Source organism: Vulpes vulpes, chromosome 11 (genome assembly GCF_048418805.1).
Source record: "Vulpes vulpes isolate BD-2025 chromosome 11, VulVul3, whole genome shotgun sequence".
NCBI lineage: Eukaryota > Metazoa > Chordata > Mammalia > Carnivora > Canidae > Vulpes > Vulpes vulpes.
In genome coordinates, this window is record NC_132790.1 from 94,137,944 (window position 1) to 94,161,031 (window position 23,088).

The 23,088-nt window shown below is 38.8% G+C and overlaps 1 protein-coding gene across 3 annotated transcripts in view; it reads left to right on the top strand.

Annotated features, from left to right (window-relative positions):
* The first annotated feature begins 2,158 nt into the window (after positions 1–2,158).
* The window catches only part of AGTR1 (angiotensin II receptor type 1), a 47,322-nt gene continuing 26,392 nt past the window's right edge, over positions 2,159–23,088 (top strand). Inside the window, exons 1-3 of one of the 3 annotated variants that reach the window (XM_026015774.2) lie at positions 2,350–2,487; positions 8,019–8,109; positions 11,850–11,934. The gene's annotated coding sequence lies outside the window, so the exon portion shown is untranslated. Of the gene's footprint in view, positions 2,488–8,018; positions 8,110–11,849; positions 11,935–23,088 lie in introns of all 3 variants that reach the window. The other 2 variants (XM_026015773.2, XM_072727101.1) reach the window with 2 other exon arrangements.

A 23,088-nucleotide genomic window follows, 5' to 3' on the forward strand; every position in this document is an offset into this window, starting at 1 on the left:
AAGACTATTTTCCATTATCCCCATTGGAATTGTCTTGGTACCTTTATCAAAAATCAAGTGAGCATAATATGCTAGAATTTCTGGACCCAATTCTATCCCATTGATCTGTATACCAATCTTTACACCAATAAAACACTGTTGAAGTTATTACAGCTTCACAGTAAATTTTGAAATCAGGAATGTGAGTCCTCCAACTTTGCTCTTTTCTCAGAATTGTTCTGCATATTCTGTGTCCCTTGCACTTCTACCTGAATTCTAGGATCATCTTGTTTATTTACCCAAAAACAGCCTATTGGGATTCTGATGGGAGACTGTGTTAATCCATATGTTATATGGAGATTACTGCCATTTTCATAATATTAAGTTTTCCAATCCATGAACATAGAATGTCATTCCATTTATTTAGGTCTAATTTAATTTCTTTCAATGTTTTATGGTTTTAGAATACAAGTTTTACACTTTCCAAAATTTATTCCTAAGTATTTATTTTTTTGACCTATGGTAAATGCATTTTTCCCTCATTTCATTTTTGGATTGTTTCTTGCTGACCTTGCTTATTAGCTCTAATAGTCTCTTAATTGATTCCTTAGGATTTTCTAAATATAAGATCATGTCATTTGCACATAAAAATACTTTTATTTCCTTTCTAACCTGGATGACATTTATTTCTTTTTCTTGCCCAGCTGCCCTGGCTGGAACCTATATAGCACGATTCTGAATAGAAGTGAGGAGACACAACATTCTCGTTTTAATCTTAGATGCAAAAACATTTGGCCTCTCATCATGAAGTATGATGTTAGCTTTTCATAGATGGGTTTTACTGACTACGTTCCTTTCTAGTCCTAAACTAATCTAGCATTTCTGTGATAAATCTCACTCGATCATGGTGTACAATCATTTTTATATGTCACTGGATTCAATTTGTTAATATCTGTCAAGGATTTTTACCTACATTCTTAAGAGATCTTTATCTGAGTTGTCCTTTCTTGTTCTGTCTTACCTGGTTTTAGTATCAGGCCACAGTGGCCTCACTGCATGAAGTGGGAAGTGATCCTCCTTTGCGTTTTGGAATAGCTTGTGAAGAAATTCTATTAATTCTCCCTTAAATATGTGGTCATATTTTGTTCTTTAACTTTTTCTATTTTTTTTTTTAAAGATTTTATTCATTTATTCATGAGAGACACAGAGAGAGAGGCAGACACCCAGGCAGCGGGAGAAGCAGGCTCCCTGCAGGGAGCCCGACGCGGGACTCGACCCCAGGTCCCCAGGATCGCGCCCCGGGCTGCAGGCGGCGCTACACCGCTGAGCCACCGGGGCTGCCCAGTGCTTTTTTTTTTTTTTTTTTTTTTTTCTACTTTTATTTTGTTTAATAATAAATTTATTTTTTATTGGTGTTCAATTTGCCAACATACAGAACAACACCCGTGCTCATCCCGTCAAGGGCCCCCGTGCCCGCCCGCGGTCCCCCCACCCCCGCCCTCCTCCCCTTCCTCCGCCCTAGCTGGTTTCCCAGTTAGCCGACACGGAGGCCGGAGACGTGCGCCCTTCACCGCCTGGACCTGAAACCCATCTACGCTGCGATCCACGACAGCACCGCCAAAGTCTGGGTCCCAGGAAGGAGACGTTGGCTGATTCCTCCTTAAAAAGTGCTCCCAGGGATCCCTGGGTGGCGCAGCGGTTTGGCGCCTGCCTTTGGCCCAGGGCGCGATCCTGGAGACCCGGGATCGAATCCCACGTCGGGCTCCCGGTGCATGGAGCCTGCTTCTCCCTCTGCCTGTGTCTCTGCCTCTCTCTCTCTCTCTCTCTGTGACTATCATAAATAAATAAAAAATTAAAAAAAAAAAAAAGTGCTCCCAGTCGAGCGCGGGCGAGCGCCGTCCCGCCCCCGCCCCGGGCCTCGACCCAGCGGGCAGCCCCGCGCCCCGCGCCCCGGGATGCTGCGCGCATCCCCCGCCTCCGCCGGCGTCTGGAGGCGGGAGGCGGGAGGCGGGAGGCGGGAGCTGGGTCCCGGGGGCGGGGCGGCGGGAGAGGATGCTCGGCGGGGCCTGGGCCGCGGCACCTCCGGGGCGGCGCCGCCCCTCGCTATAAACCCGGGGCTGCCGGGTCGCCGAGGACTGCAGCGCCTGGAGCGGGCCCCGCGGCCGCCGGTACCGGAGGGCGCAGCGCGGCGACCCGGGGAGCGCCCCGGAGGGCGGGCGGCGGGGGCGGGCCCCGACGGCTGCGGGCACCGCGGAGAGCCCCCGCACCCCCCACCCCCGCACCCGCACCCGCACCCGCACCCGCACCGGGCGAGGGGCGCAGGGCTGCGGGGACCACCGGGGACCTCACCCATTCCGGTTCGACCAGACCCTCTGGAGCCGCAAGGAGGACTGTGCGGGGCTGGGATGCGGCCGGGAAAACTTTCCTCCCGAGCTTGTAGCCGCAGCTCCAGGGCGAGGCCGGCTGAGTCCTGCGGGGCGTCCGTCTAAAAGTTGTGCTGCTTCTCAGGTGAAGTTCCCGGCGCCCCCAGCCCCCCCCCCCCCCACCGCCCCGCGTGCCCCTGAGCCCGCTGCAGACCGACTGCGGGGCCCCTGGTCCTGCCCTGGGTCCCCACCTGGAGCGGACTGTCCCGCCGTCAGCTGCTCCCGGAGGCCCTCTGATGCCCCAGACCGGCAAGGGGACAAGCCCGGGCGTCCCCAGGGCCCTGGCCCTGCACCTCGGGAACCCAGGCGGGGTTTTAAGAGCAGCCCCTGTTGGCTGCTTCCCTCCACCGCCTACCTGGAACCCCGTTCCCCAGCTCCCTTAACCGGCCAGCCCAGCCCTTCTACCCTGCCCCCCCCCCCCCCCGCCTTCTCCTCCCCAAGACCTCAGCAAGCCTCTCCCAAAGCCTCTCCTGCCCCCCTGCTTTGGGGCACCCAGGAGAGACCCCGCTCCTGAGCCCACCCGGGGCTGCTTTGCCTCTTCCCTGCTTCCTGCTGGGCCATCAGACTGCTGCGACCGGCCCTCAGGGCCCTCTCTTCTCGGTGGAAGTCTGGGTGCCCCTTTCCCCCACCCGGGATCAAATTTGGGACTTGGCTACATTTATTTCTAGTGTCATTCAGACAAGAGAAAAGTAACAGGGAGGGACGCGAGAAATCTGGGACCCTACTGTTCTGTCTTAGGACTTTGTGGAGCAACTTGTTTCCCCTAAAGGTGCCTTGTCCCCAACATTCGTTCGGTAGATACCGGGGCTGAGGGGCCTAGGTCCCCCCCCCCCAAGCGTTTACTTTAAGCTGTAGCATAAGCTGTGACCGTTTTTGTACGTTTTCTCTAAGGCACTGTCTGCTTTCCCGTGGGCTGTAGAGCGTCCCTAGCTCTAGAGGCCCCGCTAGATCGTCTCTGTTTAGGCTGTTCTGCATCTTCTAACCCAATTCCACGCAGACAGTGCAGGGGGGAGCACAGGAGCCCGCACCCAGAGACCCCCTTAAATGGCCCTGTGCTCTCAGCAGAGTATGTCACAACTCTGAACCTCGGGCCCCTGGCCATCAGGTTCCCTCCAGTGATGAAATCCCTTGATTCCTTTTGTTTCCTAGTGAGGTGCTTAAAAAATAGTACTCTAAAATAATTACCCTTTTAGCCCATGTGTGGGACCCTCAAAACTCTCTAAATAACCCCCCTGGTAAATTATCTGTTCTGGAAAATCATTAAGTCTCCAAGGCTGGTTCCAAAAGTCCATCCCCGCCCCCCGCCCCAACACACACACCCAGATTACAGCTGACAGTTCCCAAAACCTGGTTTCATGGTCAGGGAGTGTACCCCCGGTGCCAGTTCTCAGCATTTGTTAGAGTTTCACAATTATTAGTGTCATGTCTGTCATCTACTCTGTCTCTCCCTTTTTATTTCTGACTTGACTGTTTTTTGTGCCCATCACGAAGCCTCCAGTTCTGGTAAATCTCCTTTCTTTGACCATAAGCTGAATCAAATGCTCCAATGTCCAACTCAGAAGCAAGCTGGTTTCCTTCCACTGGTTCCAGTGACACCAAAGGAAGACTTCTCTTCCTTGAGACGTAGAAAATGTCTTCGAGTCACCGTTGCTTTGCCAACGCTGTCCGTCCCAAGAGTTCTGAGCTTAAAGCTTTCCTGTCGCTCTTTAACCCTAGTTCAGTGTTCAAAAGGGAAAGAAGCTGGATTGTTCAGGTTTCTTACACTGTGTTTCCTTTTTTTTTTTTTTTCCTAGTTTGAGGTAAGAAGTGTGTGTGTGTGTGTGTGTGTGCACACATGGGCACACATTGTGTATATACATTTTTTGGTTTGTTGCTGCTGCTTATTACTATTGTTGTGACTATCCCTGATTATTTGCCCTACACAGGAGGGAAAATAGTGGAAGAAAATTTAATCTGCTACTTAACCAAAGCCCAGGTCAAATACTTAGCTGAGGGAAGCCTAACACCAGTAGTTTAAATGTACGACGCACGTTTTCTATAGTTTGATCTGTGCCACTACATCCTTTCCAAGCAAATAACAGATTTGCTGTATTTTGTTTTCAGATTTGTTACAGGGACCTAAACCAAGTCCTATAACACGTGCATGTTTTGGCTGCCTGATGCAGGCTCCCATCCATTAGCCCCACACTCATTAGTTGACCTAGTGCTCTGACTGCTTGGCCATAACTGGGCTGTGCCAGAGTGTCCCAAGTAAGCTTGCCAATTAAGAATTTTATTTAGATATTTGAAGTAAATCCAAATGTTTCAAAGATTAGAAAGCTGTCTTAAAGACACACTGTGGCAAACAACAAATATAGAGCCAGATCAACAAACTGTGACAAAGCGGTCAAGGCCAGGTTGGGAATGCTCTTCTCCCACGCTGTCTATCTAGTAAACTGGACAAATCACCTTTTAAATTCATCACCACTCAAAAGTGCTATTTTTTTTTCTTCAAAATAGTTCTATGCCTTCCGTTCCAAAACTGCCTAAAGTCGTTGGATTACCTGGTTTGTGTTCCTTGTCATGTAGTTACTTATTAAAATAGTATATCAAAGTTCCCATGAGCAAAAGTAAGTTTTGTTCCATTTCCAGCCTAAATTTAGCTGTCATTTTATATTTTTCTATTTTATTCATTATATGAACTTTAGCTACCAAAATTCAACTTTTCAGCAGCTTGATATATAAAATATATCTTAAATCAAGGATGTCTATAGGGACTTAAGGTAATATTCAACTGATTTGGCATATGATGACCATTATCATGTTAAAGCTCTTAAATACATGCAAAATAAATCACAGCAAACACCACACACACACACACACACACACACACACACACACACACACACACAACTAAAGAGCTATACATGATCTATACATTTGCCAAATGTTTTATTATTCAGTGGCCATTTTAATGACAGATTTGACAATTTGAAATAGAAAATAAAGTATTTATCTAGAACTGTCATAGAAATGACAAGTGAATTTTGATAGTAGGTGCATTAACATTGAAAGTTTTGCTATCTGAGTTTTGATTTTCTGTAGCAGATGGTCACAAGGAAAAAAATTCCCTCGAATGTTAAAATCATCCTTCAAATATTTTACTAACATAGGTCACTATATGCTATAAATATTGTATGACCACTATATTTTACATTATTCTTACAGACCAGTTTAGAAGAGTTTTTGTCGTATTTGTCTGGCTCCTAAGTAGATGCATCATCCAAACGTCTTAAATAGAAATAAATGTCTAGATTTGCCAGTGATTATTATACTTTCCTTCCTATATCTAAGAATATTTTAAATTGGGTTGCTAGGCTTACATTTAATTAATTTTTTAAAATTTAATCGTTTATAAAATGGGTGAAGAAATGGATATGCTTTGTTTTTCCTAATCACATTGTGCCTTCATATTCTAAGTCCTAAGTCTAAATGTCCCTAAAATTTAAAATCATAGAATTAGTAATCATTCAGTTTGGGTCAAGTCTTACGTGATTTCTTATTCATTTTATGCACATATAAGCTGCTTTATTCTTCACCAAATGATGTTAAAACTTATTTAGATCAGTGGATTTAAGTGCTTTGAACGATTAACTTCGGAGTAAGAATACTGAAGAATACATACATGATTGTGTACTTGTCTTTAGATATTTACCAATTAATATTAATCAAATTTCCTCTATCCACCTTGGAAAACAAAGAATTACATGTATGAAATGTATCAGCAATAATAGAAGATACTTACAAAGGAATACTATGTGTTTGAGTGATATTAGCTCCTTAAGGACACACTAAAGTATAAAAATGGTCTTTGCCCTAGAGAAATATTGGCCAAGCTGAATACATATTCGGATATGAGTCTCTCCAATCATCTCAGTGCCACTGGAGTGGGAAGCCATTTTAAACCAAGCTTCCTTCTGTCCTATTTTTCAGACCAAGTGGAATGTCTAATGTGGTCACATTGTTTGATTCCATAATAACCACCCCAACTTTCCCTTCCTTATGGGAGTATACCCCCTTTGATACTATATGTGCCACATCTAATGCATCCTTGTATTCTATTACTAAATGTTCCACAAATCACTTTCTTGCTTGTTAGTTGTTTTCAGCTAAAACCATGGAAAATGTTTTTTTCCATGAAAATTAAAATAAAAAATACGTTTTTCAGATACCTATATTTTAGAAGAGATACACTAAGGAGAAACCATTTTTCTAATCTCATTTGGGTATAGAATCCTATTGCACACAATAAAATGACTTGAAATTGATGTTTTACTAACTGGGGGGACTAACTATTAGTACTGGTTTTTAGTCTAAAGCTGTAAAGACAAGGGGAAAGTGGAGGAAAGAGTAAGAAAAGGAGAAACAGAATAAAAGTTGAAATAGCAAATCAATAGTTCTTTAAGTATTAGGGAAAAGGTAAGGCAAGCATATTACAATCACCTGGGAGGCATGCTAAATCTGTATGTATTGTCTACACTTTGGTTATTCCCATTTCCCCTACTGAGAACCGCTGTGTTGTAAGTTGGGAGCAGCGATCCACAATTACCTCAAGTGTCCAGGCAAAGACCAGCATCGTGGGCATCATGTAGAAGCTTGTTAGAAATGCAGACTTTCTAACTCCACCCAGCCCCATTGGATAAGAATTTTCATTTTTACAAAATCCTCAAGTGATTCATATGCACAATGAAGTTAGAGGAGTCCAAGTGTACAGCACCTAGGCCTTGTTCAGAATGATTACCTAGAGGTTATTTTATTGGCTTTTTAATAGACTAGCATTTTTACATAAAGCTAACATTTATTGAGCACAGACAATTTGTCAGACACAATGTTCAGCCTTCAATATTGTTTTTATTTAAGCCTCACAACTTCCCTATGAAACAGGCACTGCTTTATCCTCATTTTATAGATTAGGATACTGAGTAATAATGGGAGAAGTAAGGGATACTGAGACATAATGAGATAAATAACTCACGCAAATGTGGTAAATGATAGAGTTAAGACATAAACAGGAATTTTGATTCCTGTGCTCTTTAGCTGACACCCCACACCGTCTGCTCTACATTAGGCTGCCTGCTTTTTATTTGAGAATTTATTTTATATTACAATTTGAAATCAAGCTCTGTTTCTCTCATAGAAAAAACGTGATCTATTCCGTTTCAGTTGTTGCATTTGCCTGTCACCTTACCTTTAAGTGCAATAATGAAGAATTCTAGAAATTCCTCCTTTAGTTGGAAAATAAATACTAAAACTATGACAGCTCATTATTTAAAACTTAAGTTGTGATATCTCTATTTTTTTCTCATAACTTACTAAAATTTACTCTTTTTACCTTTTGGTGTTCTGATTCTATAAAGAAATTTTTTTCTTTTAAGTCATTCCCTACCTATATAAACTATTCAGCCTTCCAACTCAAATTCTATACCACTCTTTTCAGCTTTAATATAAACATTTATCTACAAGCATGGTTCACAAAACTAGATGAACACAGTTACTAACCAGTCTGCAAGCAAATGGTGGCTTATTTTAAAGCCAGTGATTCTCCAAATGACTGAACCTCTGAACAATTTCTTCTAGTGCATGTAGATTCTCTGAGAGCTGTCAGTTGGATCTGGCCAAAAGCCTGTTGTTCTGACAAGGGCTCATTGATGTTGGTCAAAAGACTGAGGTGAGTCTGGGTTCCCTGTGATGATGTTTGAGAGGAGAGGTGTGTCAACAGGACTTAGCAGCTACAATTTTCCCAGTGATAAAGGAACATCCTTGGGAGATGGAACTTCACCAGCTGCTTAGATCTGGAGGTTAAGGCAGCACTTAGAGTACAGTATCTAATTTATAACTTACAGCTTAGGACACAGTCAACCCAGGGCTGCCATAATGCCAAGTTGTAGGGGCCTGGCAGGGCGGTAGTGCCCAGGAGATATACTGCACATAGCAGCAAAGATTCTTAGAGCTAATAAATGATAAAATGCCAGTGATTCTCTTATGATCCTTTACAGTCCTGCCAGTCTCACTGAGCCCAAATATTTGTGACTCTGGCTGCACAAGAATCTAGATCTGTTGTTTTTTTTTTTCCGAAATAAATTGAAAAACACGGCATTTCTTCTAGTAAACTTCATACATTTATACTTTTATCATCACTTTTTGACCCAAACTCCTTTTATTATCCAATTCAAATGCATTTTACATGCTTCTAAATCTGTGTAGTATGCCACTAGAACAGGAATGTTCCATTAACCCAGCTTTAGTAATCTTTCTGTTCAAACGATGTCACTTCACATGAAACACATTGTACCATGATGGATCCCAGCCCTTCACCTTCACACAGTTAATTGCTGCCACTTTATCAGGAATGGAAAAGAATCTGATGTGATCCCTACGTAATGATTTCTTGAGTATGTTCTGGCATTTAATCTTCTGGTTTAATAGAATAAATTTTTGAGAGAAACACAAATCTATTTCTTTGAGTTCCTATTAGGTTAAGCCATATGATGGGACATTATATAGTCATTTTTACATAGTTAATAATATTTAATGGCAAGGAAAGATAATCATAAGTGAGTAGAACAATACCTAAAACATAAATCATGACTGTGATCCAGTGTGTGTGTGTGTGTGTGTGTGTGTGTGTGTGTGTGTGTGTTTGATAGATTCTTGTCAGGTTGCCATTTGGCCTTACTTGGGTCATTGGTGTTCTAATGAAAATAGTTTTATTAGTACTGATTTGTGATTAAAGTCACTGATATATTTTTTAAATATCTGCATCTTTGTAGAACAGATAAGACTAGGAAAAATACATAACAATCTTAAAAGCTTTGGAGAGTTATTAAGATCAAGGCTAAGATCAAAAGTTACTTTTTTCTTTCCCCCTTTTTTGGTATGTGCTTTCAAAATCGCTATTACTTTTTTAATCCTTACTTTCAGTTTGTCTCAGAATTTCTATTACTTTCCTTCCAACTAACTCTAGATTTCAGATCTTTAGACAACTGCTACTCACTCTGTAGAGAATGATACTGGCAAATCTAACCTTTTCTCTGTTGTTTTTTTTTACCCCCTAAGGTACAGTAGTGCTTTATAGGAGTTCACAAGGTTTTATACCATGGTGGTATTTTTCTAAGAGAAATAATCTTATGGGAAATTTCTTTTTCTATAACAACAAAACCACTGAAATACTGGGATAAAAAGAGATTTTTCTAATGCCAAAAACATTCCATATAACAATGTTATAGTAAAGTCGGTATACGTTGTGTTTTAAAAAGTAACCTATATTATACCTATAGCCATCTTGAAAAACTCTTCAGTTTTACAAAATTTCTTTCTTGAAAATGTACCCCAAATCCATAATGAAAAATATCGGTTAATGTGGCTACATAAAAAAATTAAAATGATCATAAAGGAAAAAGACCCATAAACAAAGTCAAAAGATAAACAGGAACTTGGGAAAACTATTTGCCATATTCTATATTGTAAATGCCAGTTTCCTTAATATAACATGAGCTCTTTAAAATGAGAAACAGTGAACAACTCAGTTGAAAAATGAGCAAAGGGTCATTACTAGCAAACTAGTAGAATAACTATAAAAAATAAGAAAACAACAACAGAAAAGCTCACCCTCATTCATAACTAAAGAAATGCAAATCAAGACAAATATATACTTTTCATTTATCAGACTGAGAAAAATTTTGAGATTTGATATAAGCTAGATTTTTAGGATCATAAACTGGTATAACCTATATAGAGGACATTTTTCAAGTATCTCTCAAAAATGTGGATTATACAGTTTACTTCAACAATCATTTTGAAACTTTTCTGATACATAGTTTAGAAATGCCTATGTAAAAACAGGATCATTGAGGCATATTCTTAAGCAGCCCAAAAGGGAAACTGAAAAAATAAAACCATAAAGCCCATTAACACGGGGCTAGTTGAATAAATTATCATGTGTCAGTGCAATGAATGAAATACTGTGTAGTGGAGCACCTGAGTAGCTCAGTGGTAGAGGCCTGCCTTTGGCTCAGGCTGTGATCCAGGGTTCTGAAATCAAGTCCTGCATCGGGTCCCCGCAGGGAGCCTGCTTCTCCCTCTGCCTATGTCTCTGCCTCTCTCTGTGTGTCTCTCATAAATAAATAAAACCTTAAAAAAAGGAATACTATATAGTCATCAAAATAAATGAGGCAGATATATGGATACAGTATAGATAGCTCTAACCATATTTAATTTAACCAAAAAAGCAAAGAACAGAATAGTATGATGTGTAAAATGAAAAAAATGTGGCTATATACATTTGTATGCATGTGTATCCTCTTTAAAAGTTAAAAGGATACATATGAAACTGTTAGTAGTAAGTACCTCTAGGAAGTGGATCTGAAAAACCATTACAGAAAGCTAGGAGACATGTACTTTTATTTTTATACTCTTTTATAGCTTGACATTGATATCACAAGCATGTATCACTACAATGAAAAATAAAAACAGAAATACAGAAAAAAAGATCTCTTCAAAAGATTTTTTTGTCAGGATGCCTGGGTGGTTAAGCATCTATTTACCTTCCGCTCAGGGTGTGATCCTGATCCGGGGATCAAGTCCTGTACTGGGGTCCTTGCAAGGAGCCTGCTTCTCCTTCTGTCTGTCTCTCTGCCTCTCTCTGTGTGTCATAAATAAATAAATAAATAAATAAATAAATAAATAAATAAATAAAATCTTTTTTTTAAGATTTTATTTATTTATTCATGAGAGACACAGAGAGAGAGAGAGAGACAGAGAGACAGAGAGAGGAAAGGGGGGAAGGGAGAGAGAGGCAGAAACACAGGCAGAGGGAGAAGAAGCAGGCTCCTTCACTCAGGGAGCCTGATGTGGGACTCGATCCTGGGTCTCCAGGATCACGCCCTGGGCTGAAGGCAGCGCTAAACCGCTGAGCCACCTAGGCTGCCCAATAAAATCTTTTTTTTTTTCCCAATAAAATCTTAAAAAAAAAAAAGATTTTTTTTTCAATTCTGGTGCAATAACACTTATATAGGTTTATATTAAAAAGAATCATTCATCAAAGTTTAACTGCATATTCACAAGTATCTAATCTATTATATTTCTTATATTAGTAGTTACGTCTACAGAAGTATCTTAAATAAGATTGCACTATTTTACCTGAAAACATTGTTTTTTCTCCTCTAGTGTGTACCTGCAAGGGAATGGGGAAAGATGCGGACTATAACCAGGAAGAGGATGAAATTCCATGACAGACTGCCACTTAGCACAGCCTAACTCTACATAAGGACAAATATATCCTTGATAGGGACCAGATGATTTCATTCCCTTTAAAAATACATTTAAGATATAGTGTTAATAGTTACTTTGTCAATTAAAAATGAAAATCTGACCTTATTTAGTGAATCACATTAATCTTTTTCTTTCCAGATTTAATATATGATAAATTGGTCGAAAATGTCTGAGTTCTCATCTGAATGAGACGCAAAAGCCATCCCACAAGTTCTGCATCCAGGTAAAATGTCTTACACCTATAGCACTGTATCTGTCAGTGGCTTTTCTCTAATGTGTCAACAGTGGAGGTAGCACAAGAAGCCATATACACACTATTGTTTAGTGACAGAAACAGGAAGCAGAAAAGAATGTGACTCCAGTCTTATCCCTTATATGCACCTTAAGAACATATTTACTTATGTAATTTTAAATGTCAACGATGTTAGAATTATCATGATATTCCTGTATTGATATAAACCATGTGAGAGATTTGTAACCGCTTGGCAAGGATTTCCATGGGTGGATTGTTCTTCAAACTAGGGCTTTAAGAGAACCAGGGAGGAAATGACTGTCCTCTCCTCAGCCACCCAATGGGGAATTTGAGCTCTATGAAGCAATCACTTCCAGAAACATGTGTCCAAAGACCATAAACCTTGAAACTTGACCTGTTCACCTTCAGAAAATACAGATGTCTCTGAGTCTCATTCCTATAAAAGTTTCTCTTGCTACAGTAAGATACAGGTAAAAAGGCTATGTGGAATTGGAGACAAGGCACCCTTTAGTCCCTCTATGGTCTAGTCCTCTACTAGGCATGAATCCCTATGGAGTCACGAAGCCAGGTGTTATACTCAGAACCTGAAAGGGCAGTGTTGGTAATCAGGGACTTCTCTGTCCATCCATTTCCTATCACATGGCCCTGCCTGATATTTTTCATAAAAAAATTCCTGGGTTTTCCAGATCAAAAGGTTTTTTTGTTTTGTTTTGTTTTTTGTTTTTTGTTTTTTTGTTTTTTTTGATCCTGACAAAAACTCAGCTCAAGGAACAAGCCCTTAACCTCCTGAATTAACAAGGGAGACACTCCCTGGTCCCTCCAGGGGGAATAAAAAGAGTAGCTTGTCCCCTTCTGAATATTTTGTGATTATATTTTATCAAAGCAAAAGAAAGATAGGATAGGTGGTAACTGGGTAGACAAATGTTAGAGGTGACTTTATTCTTTGAGTCATTGGCAAATGGGAAATAGTTGCTGGAAGGCACTCCGTGGTGGTGTTAGGAAACCATTTAAGATTGCTTTAATCTTGGAGACAAAAAACAGTAACATTCTACAGAGTTTTGTTACTGGAAATCTTTAGGTTGGGGGGGATTTGTTCTTGTTGTTTTTTTGAGGTGTCGTTAAGCTTAGAAAGCTGGGCTGTACGTGTTTTCAGCAAAAATCCAGCCCTAGAAAAAGTACATTGAAATATATGTTCTCAATAGGAAGCTTTATTTTACATCCTAAGAGAACTGAACAGAAGGAACTCTTTGTCCATAATACCCCTTCACCCTTATTATAGAAGAAGCAAGGCAGTAATCCAGGGAGGTTCCTGATGGAAATAATTTTATGAACATCCTCTCTTCCTTGTTTTAGAAGCCCTCAATTTCTAACATTCACACATTTGTAGCAAGACTTTCAAAATAGTATGTTTTGCTTACAAATAACAAAACTGAAAAAAAGGAACACTATAAAATCTTAAGCCTGCTCAAACCATTAAGTTGCAGATGAATAGGCAAAACACGCTTAATTCGAAGAAGTTATTTTTTGGTTGGTAAAGAACTGATGCTATACCAATTCCACTACTAACTAGCAACTTTGCTTTTGGTCCCTTGTAAAATAATCTCCAAGGCCCCATCCCAAACCATGGGCACTTACTGAAATACGAAAGGTGTGTTCAGACCTTGTGAACATTAGCGAGTCCATTTTACCAACTTAACAACTAAAGAACTCTGATCTCTTATTGATTTAAACCAGTAATGTGTAAACAGCATTTCAGAGCTTGTTTTATAGGACCAGAGGAATTTAAGGTGGAATCTACTTATGACAAATGAGGAAAACCAGGACATTTAGAAGAATGAATAAAGACTATATTCAGTGGCTTAAAATCTGTAGCCTTGCACTGTCTGGTATGGTAGTCATGTGCCATGTGTGGCTATTCAAATGTAAATATAAATTAACTCTAATTAAATGAAATTAAAAATTCAGTTCCTCGGTTATACTAGCCACATTTCAAGTATTCCAATAGATACATGTAATTAGTGGCTACACTGCTGGACAGCAAAGCTTTACAACATTTCTATCACCATAGAAAGTTCTATGATACTATTGCTATTAGTAACTTACTAATAATTGTAGTGGAATTCCATTGTTATTTGGAAAGAAATTTTTTTGCTCCTTTAAACTTATTTGGAAATTTTTAAGTATTTTCAAATTCCAATTTTTTTCAGTTGTAGGTTATCTAGTATATGGTTCTCACAGTGCTTTTGTCTTTTTCCTATTTATTTGCATATTAAAAATACATGGAATTAAGTATCTTATGTCTCTTCTAAAGTTAGAGGTTCTCGTTTTCTTAAAAATCGTGAGAAGAGGTACATGCAATTATATTGAACTAATATATAGCTGTCGGGGGTTTTTTTACCTGCATCACTGACATCTCCAATCCACTGACATCTTGGAGACAAGGCACCTCTTAGTCCCCCTATGGTCTAGCCCTCTACTAGGCATGAATCCCTATGGAGTCATGAAGCTAGGTGTTATACTCAGAACCTGAAAGGGCAGTTTTTTGTTTATCTCCAAGTAAACAAAACTAGAAAAGATATAGGTCATTTCTAAAAACCTACATTTTTTTTTATTCTTTATATTCCGTGAGGGTTTTTTTTTTTTTTCTGCAGTGATAGATAGGTCTCAGTTGTATTGACGTAAGTACAGATGACTTAATGTTTTTTCAGAAATTGGAGAGCCAAGCAAAATAAGTATTAGATGACTTATTTCTTTTTTTCTGTTTTTATAGAAATGTACAAGATGCTAGAAGTCTCTGGTTTTGTTTCCAAATTATATGTATCACAGAGAATAGTAGTTTTTCAATTTTTAATTAATGTAATCACTACCTGTTATATAGTATATTCTTAAAGTTCTTAGTCATCATTTTTCTACTAATATGATCCCATTATTAAAATGTCAGTCTCCATTACTTTCTAGTCACTTATACCTAGTAGTTCAAATCCATTTGGTTCCTGGACTAATGGTTGTGTGTTACACAGGCAAAAGGTTAAAAACAAACTTGTCTTTGAGTCATTGAAGCATCAAGGATTTGAAACAGCTATATAACTAACTATGAGAAAAGCATATACATATCTAGCCTATATTCCCTTTACACATGTAATAGTGTTATTTTTCGATAAAAGCATATATAATAGAAGTTTGTACCCAGTTTAGAATTATCAAGTATAAATCCTTGAATCTTACCAATTGAAAAAAAGCAAAGTAAAGGGTACTCATTTGAGTAGTTGTTCTTTCAATTTTATATATATATATATATATATAATTACTAATAATACTAATATTATAGTATAATACTAATATATATATTATAACTTTCTTTTTAGAGTAACAAGTTTACCTTCAATTAAGCTATTATCCACAGTTTATCTATAGAAACACTATTCCTAGGCTTGAAAATAGAGCTAGATATGCTTAGCTCATAACGGACTGTATAGGAGACTCAAATTTAGGTTACTGTTAATATTTTTAATAATTAAAAGAGCTCAGAGAATTAGCATCGAAATGTGGAGACTGTTTTGCTGGCAGGGAGAACTTTTGACTAGTACTAAAAATATTGTCATCCTTCCCATTCAACTAGTCATCCCTTTTTTTAAAATATTTTATTTATTCATGAGACAGAGAGAGAGAGAGAGAGGCAGAGACACAGGCAGAGGGAGAAGCAGGCTCCATGCAGGGAGCCTGATGTGGGACTCGATCCCGGGTCTCCAGGATCATGTCCTTGGGCCGAAGGCAGGCACTAAACCATTGAGCTACCCAGGGATCCCAACTAGTCATTCCTTTTAAGACTTTTAGGAAGATTTAGATGTATAGGAATCATTTTTTTAATTCCAGAAAGGTGTAGGATAGCTTAGAAAGGTAATAACACAGCACAGACCTTGTGGAAGGTAACCAATTACCTGGAACTAGGTCTTGGGCACCTTTCCAGAACTTCAACAAATGCTGTGGAGTCCTGGGACAACAGAAACAATGTCATACTGCAAGTCCAAAATCCAGTCAGGAGCAGCTTTCCTCCTCCTCTCAAACAGGCAAGGCCAAAATATTTCTACACACAACATGGGTCACCATAGAAAGCAAACAGAGCTGCTGTAGATAAAACCAGGCAGTGGGTAAAGGCTGTCTCTTAACAGAGACCTTGAAACTTGGCTCCTCAGTGATGTTCCCAAGTCAAAGAGGAAGAACAGAATAGGTGTTTCATTACTTCTGGTCCCTCTAGGATGGTCGGTGTACGGAGCCTGAAGAAAACAATTGCCTTAACAGTGTAAAGCAAGAAGTCCAAACTGCTTTGACAATGTGAAGGCAATGTAAATTTGAGTCACCGATGACAACAGTGATATATGTAATACTAATAGGTCAGCCATATTTTATTCAACTCTAAGCCACTAATAAATGCTAGTCTTTGTTTTACATAAAACATGTTTATTTATACACAACGGAACAAATAAGGAGCTTTGGAAATGGCCTGATTTGTGAGAACTCTTGCCCAGAACACATCAGCTTGGTGGGACAATTGAAGTAGTAGTAGGCTCCCCCTGGATTTCTGCTAGAATTTTGATTTAATTAGATGGATGACTTAGACAGAACATACCATCTGAATTAAAGAGTGAGAAATAGAATATGTTCCAATTAAATAAAGGAAAATTCATACTATGAATAAAACAATAAATGTCAATATATTAAAATTTCTATTTTAGCTACCTTAATATGACAGATTCAACAGACCTAATTTAATATCTTAAAATGAAGAGATCTATGTAACCTATTTTATGATTTGTATCTTCTTAGGAAGATGCCTGACATCTTTAATTTTCATATTTAATCAATTTTTTTCTGCATTTAGTTTCTATGGTGTCACTATCCATCAACCCATATTGGTTGAGTATATATATATATATATATATATATCCCAAGAGAAAGTAATTCTGAAATCCTCCTCAGCAATTCATTCTAACAATTAAGAACCCTTAAGCTAAATAGAATAATTCATTTCACAGGAAACTTTTATTCAATATGTATAATTAGTTTTAGTTAACTTTATTAATGAAATGTCGCAAATCAATTAGGTTTGCAATAATCAGATGCTGAGGACCCAAGAGGGGCTATATCTCTCACAAGAGGGGAAGGTGATATACAATTTAGCTGGGAAGCAAATGTAATTAGATTTGATCAGTTGAGTATTCCTGTCCTGACGTGGAGTCAGACACATACCCAGACCTGAGTACATAGTTAAAAAGAAGTAGAAAAAACAATGTGATTTGCAAAATGTCTTCATGGTCCTGTCAACCACATGCTGAGAGCTGAAATGGGCCTTTGAAACCACAGGTAGACACGTTTTCTTCAGACAGTGCTATGTTTTAAATTTCTTTTTCAAATCCAAATGCCTTATAATAGGGCAGTATATAAACTCTCCTATGTATCACAGACCTCATCATTACCTACATTTTACATAGGGTGTTTCACATATTTATTTAACTGCTCAAATCCTGATGATATTTCAGTTTAAAACTATTGTGATCTAAAAGTTTACTACTAAGTGGGTATTGGTTAATTCTGAAGTTTCTTCCTCAGACTCTAAAATAAAAATATCAAATAAAATGTCATGACAGTAAGAATCCTTCTGAATGAGAATTATATTAAATACAAGTTATTCCTATGGAGGGTTGTAGTTTGCAACAGATTCTGCTGTAATTCATTTAATGAGTATTTTTGTCAGATACCTACATGCCAGTCACTATTCTCAGTCCTGAAAACAAAGTATGAGCAGCAGACAAAAACCCCTGGCTGCATATAACTTATAATCTAGTGCATATAGACAGAAAAATCATCAAGTAGAAGATACAATATGTTCCATGACATGGAGAATGGAAATAGAAATGAGGTGAGGCAGTGCAGTTTTAAAAGGGTGTTTAGAGGAAGCCAAGGTGGCTCAGCGGTTTAGAGCCTCCTTCAGCCCAGCACGTGATCCTGGAGACCCGGGATCCCTGCGTGGAGCCTGCTTCCCCTTCTGCCTGTGTCTCTGCCCCTCTCCCTCTCTCTGTCTCTCATGAATAAGTAAATAAAATCTATTTAAAAAATAATAAAAATAGGGATCCTTGGGTGGCGCAGCGGTTTGGCGCCTGCCTTTGGCCCAGGGCGCGATCCTGGAGACCCGGGATCGAATCCCACGTCGGGCTCCCAGTGCATGGAGCCTGCTTCTTCCTCTGCCTGTGTCTCTGCCTCTCTCTCTCTCTCTCTCTCTGTGACTATCATAAATAAAAAAAATAAAAAAATAAAAAAATAAAAAAATAAAAAAAAAATTTAAAAAAAAATAAATAAATAAAAAATAATAAAAATAAAAGGGTGTTTAGAGAAAGCCTCCTTCGTAAGAAGGAAAAAACTCTGTGGACATCTGGGGAAGGATTTCTCTAGGCAAAAGCAAAGACCATAGGCGGTACTGTGCCAGCAAATTCAAGGCACAGCAAATAGGCCAATATCCTTAGAAACCACAAAAGAAGAAAGTATAACAAAAGAGAGATCAAGTTATTGAAGGATACCAGAACTAATAGGTAGGAACTGGGGGCATTAAGAATGGATGCTAGAAGAGACGTATTTTAAACCTAAATGATTCAAAGACTTACACTGCTTTAAAATGTAGTGAAATGTTTCCAAAATTGAATTTTTCAAAAAGAAGTCAGATCTATGATTCAATCCCCAATGGTTGGTTCTGTGGCTATAATTTGAACTCGAAATATTAAAAACGTACGTTTGATGTCAGTTCCTCCTGGACACCCAACTGATTTCTTTGGGGCCTTCAGTATACTCTAAAAACACTTTGCCTATCACTGGCCTTAATCCCTTGTCTCTGGGTCTGAAAGTGAAACTCCTCAAGTAATAAAGAGTTGCAGGTACACGACATTGCCATTGGATTATTTTTAGTGAAAGCTTTGCCTCCTTAGACCTATATACCAAGGAACTTAACACCAGTGAACTTAACAAGGGGATACCATCCCAGGGATACCACCATATGTAAAATGATTTCATATATTGATTATCCCATTTCAATTATTTCATCTACAAGTCCAACAAAAAGAAAATTCTTTTTTTAAATTTTTTTATTTTTTTAAAAGATTTATTTACTTATTTATGATAGACATAGAGAGAGAGAGAGAGAGAGAGAGAGAGAGGCAGAGACATAGGCAGAGGGAGAAGCAGGCTCCATGCCAGGAGCCCGACGCGGGACTCCATCCCAGGACTCCAGGATCGCGCCCTGGGCCAAAGGCAGGCGCCAAACCACTGAGCCACCCAGGGATCCCCAAAAAGAAAATTCTAAATAAAAAGATACATTTGGAATTGTAAATATGGCATTCATCCACATACAACTAGGAATGAAATTATTTAATGAAAAATTTCAAATTCAACCAACTCTACAAATATAAGATAGTCTGAAGAGAAGGAACAGTCCTGACTTTGCATTATATTTTCTTACGGTTGTTTTCACATAATCCCCATGCTTTTTTCCTGTCCTGCTATTCTTCAAGATTTCCTAATGAGGATTGGGGAACAAGTGTATTTAACAATCTGTATTTGCAGGTTGGAAACAAGAAAATGAAGACTAATAGTTTCTCTCCTGCTAATTTGATTTTCTACAGCTCCTCTCCTACCAGCATAGGTAAAGGACTTAGTTACTATTTCTAGCAGATGGGGCCAAGGAAGAGACAAGCATCTGTGATGTCATGCTTCCCCCGAAATGGGCCAGCTGCCCTACCGGCCTCCATTAGAGACTTCCTTAAGAGTAATAAATGAGAAGTGATCATGAACAGAATGAGGAAAAAGAAAATGCAACTTCCTTTATTCTAGAAAAGCAATACCCAATGGCTGGTTAACCATGCTACAGTAAATGTTTTTGTACATTTCTTCCACACATGTGGAGAGTTTTTAGGGTATGTGCTCAGAAGTGGATATGATGATTTGATTTCCAAAGTGGTCGTGATATAGGGAGATTCCTGAAAATGGGGTTGTGCTGAGTTGCCAGAAAGACATAGGGGTTCAGTCCTTAACTGCCAATGTGTGGCTGGCTCTCTAAACTGAAATATGACCCCAAAAGAACTTCTTCTGGTATAACTCCAGGTCCTAAGGCTAGTTAATAGCACAAATAGTTATTTATTGCTAAATATACAGAAATTTGTTTCCCATTACCCCATATGTCAGTGACATCCCAGAAAATCAGCCCGACAAGGAACTAGACATTTTGAGAATATACAACACATAACTTTAAATGAGAGGTTTTCCTTTTCTCACACAAAAACATGAAAGTCGGTTTGAACTGATGTGGACTTCTGTCCAGGTGAGTGCCTCTGATTTCAGAAAGCATGTACCTCTTTCTGTAACTCCAACGTGTCCTTGGAAATTGCTGCATAAAGGCCAAACTGCCAAGTCTAGTCCTTCTCTGAGAAAAACCTTTTTAGTTGTATGTCAGTAGCCGGTCTTTGTTCTCCTCAGTGCTCATTGCAAAATACAGCAATTCTAATTCTAACTCCCAGTAGTATTGGGAAGACAAGTTGAGTTAAAATAATGCCTGTAATTTAATCAGTATTCGGTCCCTAATAAAAAGCTAGTTAGTCACAGCTTCCTTCCAATCCCTCTCCCACAGATTTCCCTCCTGAAAGGAGATACTTACTATACAGCATTTTAGGGAAAACAAACTTTCCTCAATTGCTAGGGCTGGAGTAATGAAAGGTTTGAAAATAGTATTTTAAGCACGATCACATTTTTTCTTTCCATTCCCTGAGGTCGAACAGATTCTAATTTCAGTTTTTTAACTTCCCTGAAAATAATTTGTCTCTACTTGCCTACAATTTCAATGCAATATTTTATCTTCTTAATGTGGTAGACTCACAAATTTAAATCATCATCTAGATCAGAAAAAAAAAAATAAGTGAGATGTAAAGCATCTAAATGGCAAATCTTCTCACTCAAAAAACTAAAAATGAAAAATCTCAAATCCAGGAATGAATCATCCCTGAAATTCTCCCAAACTGTGAGTTAGTTTTATGGGTGAAAACTCTGAGAGACCTGTTCGAGAAGCAACGACGCCAGGTTCCGTTTCAACATACGTATAATCTTAACTTGTCACAACACTTAATAGGTAACTATGATTGTTACCATTGTATTGTATTACTAGTTTATAAATATAGACACAAAGCAGCAGAGAAAATAACATCCATTAACTGGACACTTACTGGGTCAGGCACTGAGTCCATCACTTCATCTGCATTTTCTTACTTAATCTACCAAAAAGCAAACAAACAAACCCTATAGGCTAGTTTCTCTTATTGGCTTCATTTTGCGTGGATGCTGAGCCTAAGGGACCCACTTTGCTAACCAGTGTCAGGACCAGAATTGGAATTTGGGACTGACTCCAACACCCTGGTTCTGACCATTTCTTTTCCAGATATAACCCATCAAATTCTCCAGAGCCTGAGATCTTCCTGCTGTTGCTTTTAATTATCTGCTTCACCATCAGCATTTTTTAACATATGTGTATATAAGTGAACACCTTGCTAATATTTGTTTATACTGCTATTGGGTGCAAGTTTAAACTACCATCATTTTGAATAGTAGGAGAGTCCAGAGCTCTGAAAGGAATGTTGAAGAGAGGGTAAAGCCGATATTTTTCTGTCACATTTCAGTGAGAAAATTGTTAATTCATATGCCACCAGCCAGACACAAAAATGCAACAGGAAAGGAAGAAAAAAAAAAACATAACTACTTTAAATAATGTGGCCTGTAGTACCAATTAGTGCACTGTGAATTAGTTTCCTTCTGCTGTAGAATTGATCATTTGGATTATGTAGGCAAGCAGGGTAAGATATTACTAAAATGATCCTTGAATCCTAGCTTTGAGATCTATGGAAGACACTAGGTAATTTGCCTGAGAATACAGAGAAAACACTTTTTAAAAGGATAGGGATGGGTTATTTCCCTCTCTGTTAAATATTAGCCTTTGAAATGAACCCAGCTGATCTGCTAAATAACACTTGCAAATTGTTGTGTTTTAATAAAGTGACAGACTGAGAGAAAAGCCACACTAGACTCGCTTATGCTTCTGGAAGCAGTACAGGCCAGGAACATTATGCAATAATGCTTTTTAAAAGAAAGGAGCCTCTTAGCATTACACCTTGCCTGGCAACAAATGTAGCCACTTACTCCAAATGCAGGCATAATTAGAATCTATGAAAATCTACCATCAGAATCCCAAACCCCTGGTGCAATACACAGTAAATTACAGCTTTTATGTCTGTAATATTTTCAACCATTCCATTTAAATATGTGAATATATGAGTGTGCTGTTTCAGGGAGCCTTCCTGTATAAGCCTATGGAAAGGTTTTTACCATTAATAATCAGGTATTCTATAAACAGGATACCTCGTTTTTGGATTTCTGGAAAGCTCAGAACCTGCAATGCTACTGGCAGGGGGCAGACCCAAATGCGCTACTCTAGTAAAAAAAAATCCCTGGGCAAACATGGAACACAGTGAAAACTTGGGGGACCCAGTCTGCAGTAGGTGCCACTAACAATCATCGCCTCAATCACTGCTTTACTATGCAAACCCAGGCTCCTTCGTTAGTTTATACAATCACAGCAGAGTCTTACAAAGTAAGCCTGAAAGAACATTAATTTTTAATCTATTCTTGGTTGACCAATTAAAGAAAATCTTATTTTAAAACCCTCGTAAAAGTTGTAAAATTGGTGTCTTAAACTGAGAATAACTTTTGTTGAAAGAGAAAAATAAATGCTTTAAAATCTAAAGTTAAAAAAACGTAGGCATCTTTAAATAAATCAGGGAAACAACTGTTTTGCAGAAAATAAATTCTGTTCCTCTGATTTGTGACTGGCCATTGAGTTTTGAGTTTGACTATGAAGCTGTGCTCAGCTGTCTAGTGGAAATAGCAAGGGAAACAGGTTATCTCCTTCATTTCCTAAAGTGTGGTGATTTTTTATTCCCAGGTGTTATGTCTTAAAAAGATTTTAAATCTTAAAAAATAGAAATGATATTGAAATTAAGAACTGAAAGTCTCAGCCAGTTGGGTATGATTTTTTTTTTT